This window comes from Polyergus mexicanus, unplaced genomic scaffold (genome assembly GCF_030449975.1).
Source record: "Polyergus mexicanus isolate NDT 795.1 unplaced genomic scaffold, iyPolMexi1.0 SCAF_6, whole genome shotgun sequence".
Classification (NCBI taxonomy): Eukaryota; Metazoa; Arthropoda; class Insecta; order Hymenoptera; family Formicidae; genus Polyergus; species Polyergus mexicanus.
The window spans coordinates 4,490,310-4,500,479 of record NW_027223326.1 but is presented as its reverse complement, the minus strand read 5'-3'; the positions used below and the strand labels follow the sequence as shown (position 1 = coordinate 4,500,479).

General features: G+C 42.6%; 1 pseudogene; it reads left to right on the top strand.

The window, feature by feature from the left end:
• Window positions 1–7,829: 7,829 nt before the first annotated feature.
• On the top strand, window positions 7,830–8,887 carry LOC138934209 (uncharacterized; annotated as a pseudogene).
• Window positions 8,888–10,170: the final 1,283 nt, after the last annotated feature.

Here is a 10,170-nt window from a genome sequence, read left to right as displayed (position 1 = left end):
TTTAGACAAATCTCACTTACTGACACGTAACTACGACGTTCCGAACGACCAAAACTTGCGCACATAGCGATTTTAACAATGTATGCCGTGAAGCGGTTCTTCTCAATTTCCTTGATGTTGCACAAGAATTTTAGACAAATCTCACTTATTGACAGGTAACTAAGACGTTCCGAACGACCAAAACTTGCGTACATAGCGATCTCAGCTTTGTGCGCGAAAAAACGTATATTCTTGTGACGTCTTAGCCGCACGTCAAAATTTATTTAAATAATATATTTATTGTTAACTCACCCATAGGAGGTGAAAGAAGTAAAAATCCGGAGAAAGTTATTCGTCCAAGACAAAGTTCTAACTTGTAAAATAGTATTCATAGTTAAGAGTCACCCCGTATATAGCCAACGCTCGAGCGCGCCAGCGGGTGACGCAAAAATAACTACCATATGAATAAACCATAGGAATAACTAAAACCTTATATTTGCATTGCACAATCAGACAGACGATTCAAACGCTTTAAAATTGTAATAAATATTATATATATATATAAGAGCATACAAGAGATCTAACTTTAAAGGTATTAAATTCAATTGAGAAATACAAGCGGAAAGAATGAAACAGTTAAATGCAAATGTAACGCTTTAATATAATAATTTTAAGTATACGAACATATATATATACATATTCGTTTTAACTTTATATTCATATTAGCCTTAAAAATCTTATATTTTCATACGCGCATTTATTTGCATCAATGCATACATATATTCTACAATTTTATTAACCATAAGGAACTAGGCATATAAGAATATTCATTATAAAATATTTTATTCACTTCAGTATTATAAGAGTTTTATAAGAGCTTTAAACTGTGCATGGTATGCGGACTGGCCGTCGATTGATATTCTTATCCGCCCGCTCGATAAGATTAAGCGGGACAAATAAGTTGGAATGTTGCGAGGGAACGATATAGCTGTCCTTCTCGCACAGAGATCCCTACCAGCGGCTCTTCCACTTGCCATTGCTCCCGCCCATGGGTCTCCCACCAACATCAGGAAGTCTAAGGCGAAGCATAGGAAGAATATCCCACCATCTACAATAGGCGATCCCACTGCAGCATCTCTCCCACCAATACCCGAAGACCGAAGGAGCTCAGTGCAAGTCCGACATCCAGCATTATTAATTCGACGCTCATACGGTTAACACGTTACTACTTTCGTACTAAATTCGTTCTCTGACTCCGTTGCCGTGGCGTTTAGCATTTAATAATCCGGCGTATTCGAATCTCGACAGCGTCGTCAAATTCCAGTACGAGTCTTCGAGACTCTTATACATACTACATTAGTAAATAGTGAGTTTACCAGTCGCAAGTCTTACGACTATAATATTGTTAACTTAACGTCGTGCAACAATAAAGAATATTTTATATTACTCATTGCAATTCATTCGACGACCGGTTGTTCCAACTTCCTTGATCGACCGTCACTCATCGCACGACAACCGAAATCTTTGGAGGACTGCTAAGTGGAAGGAAATCCAGTGTGCTACATAGGCAGTTGCTCTAACATATATACATATATATATATATTCAAATACGTAAAAACCTGGTAAGTTAAGGTACCACTGAATATTGAATGACAAGTTGACATCTTCTGGTCCCGGGTAGACTCGGTGAAATGCAGAGTGACCCAAAAACAATATCTTTTCCATAAATATACTTACCAGTAAAAGAATTAAATTCAATTTAATAACTACTTAAACAATATAGTCGCGTTCTAGAGAGTTACTTAACATCAGTAATATAATTTCCTTTTTTTTTCTTAACTTCGACTACTGGGACGTGACAATAGCGATCTCAGCTTTGTGCGCAGAAAAACGTATATCTTCAATTTCGTTAACGTTGTACAAGAATTTTCGACTAAACTCACTTACTGACACGTAACTAAGACGTTCCGAACGAACAAAACTTGCGTACATAGCGATTTTAACAATGTATGCCGTGAAGCGGTTCTTCTCAATTTCCTTGATGTTGCACAAGAATTTTAGACAAATCTCACTTATTGACAGGTAACTAAGACGTTCCGAACGACCAAAACTTGCGTACATAGCGATCTCAGCTTTGTGCGCGAAAAAACGTATATCCTCAATTTCGTTAACGTTGTACAAGAATATTCGACTAAACTCACTTACTGACACGTAACTAAGACGTTCCGAGCGTACAAAACTTGCCAACATACCGATCTTAGCTTTGTGTGCCGAGATGCGTTATCCCTCAATTTCCTTGATGTTGCCCGAGAATTTTCGATAAATCGCACTTACTGACACGTAATTAAAACGTCCCGAGCGTACAAAACTCGCCTACATAACGATCTTAACCAAACACAGCATGTAATATGCAAACATCATACGACGAATACCGTGCGGACCCCCCTCAGCTACCTAAAGTCTCTTTTAAAGAATCCACCGAATCTGTACCCCATTATGACGGGTATAATATTACACTGGCACAATTCATACGAGCGTGTCGTCGCGCCAAAGAGATAGTTCCCCCTTCGTCGGAACGTAACCTAACAAAACTTTTGATTAATAAACTTCGCGGACGCGCTTATTACGCAGTAGAAGACGAACCGTGCGAATCCATCACCCAATTAATAGACCTTTTAGACACACGATAGAAGAATGTCGTAAGAGACAATATAACAACACGAGAAAAATCAAATCGGGAAACGCGACGGGCCCCGCGGGACAAACGGGCGTAACTCGCCAAGGGCCCTCACAACAAACGATTCGCCCGATAAACCTGGTAGAAGCGACCAGCTGCGCGAGTGCAGAATCGCAACCCTAAATCCGCAGCATTTCTCTCACGCGCCCACCGTCGCGTTAGCCGCAGACGGTCTATTGCAAAAAACGAGTTTCATGGTTGATACGGGCGCGGCCTCAAATCTAATTAAGCTCAGAAGTCTACATCCCGAAGCAAATATCCTCGACACCGATAAATTGCTCCTTAGTGGAATAACGAACGGTAAAATCGAGACGCTCGGGTCCATACAAATTTTATATATGGGATACCCCATAAATATGCACGTAGTACGAAACAATTTCCCGATACCTCAGGAGGGGATCTTAGGATCTGACTTCCTTCGGGACGCCTTAAAAATCGATTTCGAAAACCAATTCGTACTCTGGAAAGGGATGCGTGTTCCCTTCGCTCAACGCGACACCGTGGTCATTCCCGCCAGATCGCGTGCAACCTTTTATGTGAAAGTTAGCAACCCTCATATTTTAACGGGATATATTCCGCGACTTAGCGTCTGCGAGAATGTTTATCTCGGCGACGCTGTAGTTACGAACCGTAACGGGAGAGCTTATCTCCAAGTCGTAAACGCAAGCGACCTAGATAGAGAGCTTATAGTACCCACTGTTGAGCTACAAGAGATAGGACAGCTCTTCGGAGAGGAAACGGCACACGAGATAAAAGATAGTAAAATATTCATGACTTCCGCAACCTCAAGTACAGAAAGCAAAGAAAGAAGGCAAGCTATTCATAACGTTCTCCGTTTAGAGCATTTAAATAGAGAAGAATCGGAACACGTTTCACAGTTAATTGGAAAACACCAAGACTTATTTCGGCTGCCGAGCGATAAGGCAGAATACACGAATGTAATAAAGCATAAAATTGTAACCGCCGACGATCAGCCAGTAAATACTAAGCAATACAGATTTCCGCCAACCCACAAAGAAGAAATAAATAAGCAGATAAAAGAATTATTGGACAATGATGTGATTAAACCATCCGAGTCTCCTTATAATTCTCCCTTGTGGATTGTGTCCAAAAAACCAGACTCCAAGGGAAATAAAAGGTGGCGAATGGTCATCGACTATCGTATGTTAAACGAAAAAACGATAGGAGACGCATACCCACTCCCGAATATTACGGAGATCCTGGATCAATTAGGTAGTGCGAAATACTTTAGTGTTTTCGATCTCGCATCAGGTTTCCATCAGATACCGATGCATGAGTCACACGCGAAAAAAACAGCTTTTTCTACGTCTCACGGACATTACGAATTTAGCCGTATGTCATTCGGTCTCAAGAATGCTCCTGCAACGTTTCAGCGACTCATGGATCAGGTTTTGACGGGACTGCAGGGTAGCGAACTCTTCGTTTATCTAGATGATATTGTATTATACGCAAGCTCACTCCAAGAACACGAAATTAAATTTAACAAACTTGCCGGTAGACTAAGACAAGCCAATTTGAAACTCCAACCGGACAAATGCGAATTCCTGAGGAAGGAAGTCGGCTACTTGGGTCATATTATCAGCAACAAAGGTGTGAGACCCGACCCCGCGAAAATTCGAGCGGTAAAAGAATTTCCGACACCTAAGAACGCAAAGAATATCAAACAATTCCTCGGATTAGCAGGGTACTATCGTAGATTCATTCCTAATTTTTCTAAAACAGCGCGCCCCCTAACGGATTTACTGAAAAAGACGAACATTTCAACTGGCAGAAGGAGCAAGAATTAGCCTTTGTACAACTCCGCGAAACGTTGTGTACAGAACCAATATTGCAATACCCCGATTTTACAAAACCATTTGTAGTTACCACCGACGCTTCGGGCTATGCGATAGGCGGAATACTAAGCCAGGGACCAGTCGGGAAAGACCTTCCTATCGCTTACGCGTCGCGTCTGTTGAATTCCCCAGAAAAAAATTATTCCACAATTGAAAAGGAACTTTTAGCTATTGTGTATTGTGTAAATTATTTCCGCCCCTACCTATACGGACGGAAATTTCAACTAATCACTGATCATAAACCGTTGGTGTGGTTACATTCCGTAAAAGACCCGACTTCTAGATTGGTCCGTTGGCGTTTAAAATTAGCCGAGTATGAGTACGAAGTGATTTATAAAGCAGGAAAGATGAATATGAACGCGGATGCGCTATCGCGAAATCCGACACGCGTCCATGCGATAACGGAGAGGATACAAAGGAACGATGAGACCCGAATGTTTCCTCTCAGGCGCAATGATGTAATAACCAGTTCCAACGAATCTTTATTTAATACAAGGAATCCTAGACCCGGTAATGAACTCGCACCGACTGACGACGACATAGCAGATAATGATACGGAACCATCATTAACGCCAAACGACATTAACGAAACTCTAAGCGATAACGAGACCGACAGCAGCTCTGACTCCGATAATGCTTCTTATATATTTGACAACGTTAATGAAACTCTCTCCACGAAAAATGTAACGGGACCGAAAATTGTAGCAATTCCCGACAATTTCACAACCCGTAGAGATAATCTTGTAATCTTCACTACGCAGCAGGGTGCGCCTATTGACCTGGGAGCCCGGATGCTCCAGGAAACAAAATCATTACCTATGATTAAAGATGCCACACTGGCCAGAGGTAAAGTAAATAAAAACAGTAATCGCCATATAATATCGTTAGTTGTAAAAGAACGAATATCCGGAGTAACAGAGAAAAACATTATAAAGGAAGCATTGTGCTCGCTCTTAGATATCGTCACGGAACTGGATTTGCGATCAGTTTCCATAGCAAAAGGGGACGTAGATAATGTTCCCTGGGAGACAGTACACTCGCTACTTACTCGCATATTAGAAAACACCAATATAAACGTATTTATATGTACAAACAAAATAGCGACCCCCGCGGAGAACAATAGACATGAGATCATGACAGAAAACCATTGTTCGGCAATAGGAGGGCACAAGGGTGTAACGAAAACATACAACCGCGTTAAGAAAAATTATCATTGGCCTGGAATGAAGGCAGACATACAAACTTTTGTTCGAAACTGTCGTTCGTGCCAGCTAAAGAAACTAGTTAGAATAAAAACCAGACAACCGATGGTATTGACAGATACCCCTGATTCCGCCTTTGAAAAGATCTCAATGGATATCATGGGCCCTCTGCCCACTACACAATCGGGCAATGCGTATATAATAACCATTCAAGACCTACTAACAAAATATTTATTAGCTCTCCCTCTCCAACACGCAAGTGCGATAGACGTAGCGGACGCTTTCACTAACGAATTTATATGTACATTCGGTGCTCCGAAAGCTATCTTAACCGACCAAGGCTCACACTTCCTTAATAGCCTTATGCGAAATGTAGCGCACAAATTCAAAATTAGACACTTTAAAACCACGGCATACAGACCGCAATCAAACGGTTCAGTGGAACGATCACATCAAGTACTCTGGGAATACCTAAAACAGTTCGTAAATAAAAACAATGACTGGGATAGACTTTTGAGGTTAGCGTCATTCTCGTACAATACCAGCGTCCATGAGGGCACGCGATACACCCGCCACGAACTAGTGTTCGGCAAAGTAGTCAAAGTACCCTCCAGCGAATCAGATACGACTAATGAGATAAATGAAAGCTGCGCAAAGTATCTGACCAACCTGTTTAACAAAATCAAAGACGCACAAGCAATAGCGTGTGAAAACCTAATTAATTCTAAGCAAAGGTCAAAGCGATACTATGACCGTAAGATTAAGACCCGTAAATTTAAGCTAAGAGATAATGTATACCTGCTTAAGGAACCCACGAAAGAGAAATTAGGAGACCAGTACACTGGTCCACATAAGATAATAGAACTATTAAAAAATAATAATATTAAGATAGCCATAAGTAGAAATAGAACAAAGACAGTGCACGAAGACGAGCTAAAACACTCACCCCATAATACCCCCTCCACATCGAACCCCCACCATGAAGACCACAACCAAGGAGGCTATAATAACAACGTACCGGCGGAGGACCGACCAGTAACGAGCAAACCATAAAATGGAAACCTTACCGATAGCCGTCATCATTGTGCTCTGCTTCCCCATCTCTCATAGCCTGATAGGTTATGATTGTGGAGGACAAGGACTTAACATAACCTCACTGTCCTTGCTAGACATAGGCAGATGCGAGGTCGACAACATGGAGCCCAACAAGGAGGATGTCTACGTCCAACTGCTGCAGCTTTCCGAGTACGACCGCACAGACGTGGTTCAATGCAAAATTGAGGTAGACCGAACAATCTATTACTGCGGAATGCACTCCCATATTTCCATCGTCCAGGGAGGTCGACGGCAGTATATGCACGAACTATCTGACTCTGTTTGCAAAAAGATGCAAAATTCTGGAGCCATTGCAATGGGAACGGGCCAACAGAGTATCATACAAGGCCTCAAGAGAAACAGCACGAACACGCGTTCTATTACACTAGCAGGCTCCACCTCCGTGGACGGACGATGTTCCGGAACGGAATATAGCGATGCTTTTGGAACTTGGGAAAACGTCGTCGTCCAAGCCGTCGTCAAAGTAACTTTACGGGATTTCGAAGCCTCGATTGACCGGAAATCAAACGAGGTGATCCTCCCATCTGGCGTACATTGCAAGGCACCGCCAGGTGAATGCCTTGATACCGACGGAGCAGAGACTTACTGGAGTATCGCCCCACGAGACAGCTGCCATTTCGACAGATACGATGTCCTCTACGAGGGAATGGCCAACAAACTGACCGCCAAAGGGAACTACACAACACCAACGGTATATACGGTAACAACCAAGGAGACCACATTTGCGCTTACCAAAACAACGGAGCTCAATTTATGTGGATACCACCTGCTACAGACCGAACACCCGAAACTATCAATCCTGGAAACACAGCGAGGCAAAACCTTCAAAACTCGAGCCAAAGTATCCGTCAATAATTTAGACATATTCTCTTACGTAAATTCGAAATTCCTGTATGTGGAGAAACACATCAAAACATAGCTAACACAGTTGTACCGAGACATCATGGAACAGAAATGTGCCTTGGAGAAACAGGTACTACAAAACGCCCTCTCCCTGGCGAGCATAGCGCCTGACGAGATGGCTTACAGAATAATGAAGGAACCAGGATACACCGCAATAATGGCCGGCGAAGCCATGCACCTGATCAAGTGTGTACCTGCAGAGTGTCGTTTACGATCCGTGGAAGGCTACTACAATGAGCTACCAGTCACCTATAAGAACCAATCAGTATTCTTACTACCTGGATCCAGAATACTCACCAAAACAGGAACACCGAAGGTTTGCAACGAACTCCTGCCAACCATGTGCAAGATCTATAACACCTGGTACCGGTTAATGCCAAAACCAGTTGAATCAATGGCACCACCAACGATACAACCGTTAACGAAACCAACGTGGAAGTATGTCAGCCCAACATCCCTCGCCACCAGCGGCATCTACACGAACGAGGACCTCGATCGTTTACGTGATCACATCATGTTTCCCATGGAAAAACCTTCCATGCTAAACACAATCGCACGAGGAGCAATGGGTCAGGAGATTCCAGCGGGTAGTTTGTCTCTGATAAATTTATTCGACGAGAAAACGCTGGACCAGATAGCAGAAAGTGCAGACATGCTCTCTGGAAAGGATTTATAACATTTGGATCCGTCAGTGCAGGGATACTCGCAATATTCATGGTCATCCGGCTCGCGAAATTAATAGTGGACACAATCATCCATGGTTATGCTCTCCATTCAATTTATGGATGGAGTCTACACCTACTGGGAGCAATATGGACATCAGTAACAAATCTACTCCTGTACATGGGAACTCCGAACAAAAGAAGCGACAGAGGCAATGACGGGAACCAGCGCCCCAACCAAATACCCCCGACAGACAAAGAGTTATCTCCCATAACCCCTTCAACGATCGAAAATCTGCACCCTAAACCCCCCCAACACCAGAAGAAATAACCCCACAACCCCGAGTGATTTACACGAGTGAAGTGCGCAGAGACTTTAAGGAACTCAGGAAATTGTTAGATGAATAAGAATAAGATAAAGTATAACATAAGAAATAGCGTAAAACGCTAAATAAATATTTATTTGCATGACTTTGTACGTATACATAAAGGAAAATGTCGAATCACGGTTCAACATTTTCTTTTAAGGGGGGAGGTGTCACGTACCGCGACCATTTTTCCGAATTTCCTTCCTTTATTACATTCTTGAAACCGGTTAAAAGAACACTAAGTCCCTTTTACGATTCGAAAAGCCCGCCTTTGGCGGCCATGACACCTTGCTTCTTCTAGTAGCTAAGCGCGGCGCTACCATAGTAGCGTGTCGTCCCACTACCTCGCGATCCCACCACCACGTACCCCCACTTGCGGGCGACGGCAGCGGCCGAGCCGCCGAAACGAAGGACCTCAGTGCAGGCCCCGACTTCGTCAGTCTCATCCGCGATCTCAAGTCGACAACAAGTCGAAATCGGGACTCGACATCCAACTCAAAGCTAAACTCTAACTCCAACTCGAATTCTAGTTTAATTCTAATTATACTCTAACTCTAAACTCTAGTTTAATTCAAACTTTAATTCTAACGTTAAACATAAGTTCTCAAGTGTACTAGCCACTGTGTATAAGTAGTGAATAAATATATTTTAGTGTATGCTAAATTCTTGCTAATTATTTTAACGATAAAGCCTTTTTTCACTACCGAGCGTACTTCGTGCTTCGTTAACGCTAACACGTAATCATCGTATCGTTTTATTTTATTTCGCTACGCGACTACTAAAGTTTATTCGTTATTCTTAAATATTTGTGCCACGCGTACTCAAGTGGGAAACTAAAATTCAAATTTCGCCTGGCTTCATTCGTTCCATACTCACGGACACATACACACCTAATAGCAATACAGCAGTGCGGTCCCTCGCACGCCACTATTGTTATTAGATATTAATACGCAATACAGCTAGAGCGGCCCCTCGCACGCTGTATCACATACCACACATATTCTTAAGCACGGTAGTGCGGTCCCTCGCACGCTGCGCGACTATACATACAATCAACGTATAAAGCCAGTGTTCTTGATCCCATCTGTAATACTAACAAATGCCAAAGAACAGACGAGGCGGAGTAAAGAAACGTGCGCGACGTCAACTGATAGAATTATCCATCGAGCCTGTGAATTCCTACGAATCTCAGTATATCGGGGTAGAATCGCGCTACGACCCTGAATACGAGGCATTCTTTAAGCATAATACAGTAAATTCAGTCGTGGACCTGAACAATAATAATAGCATTAACCTCGTGGAGTGGCCAAATAAATTGACTGCCATAACTATTGAACACCCGTGGAT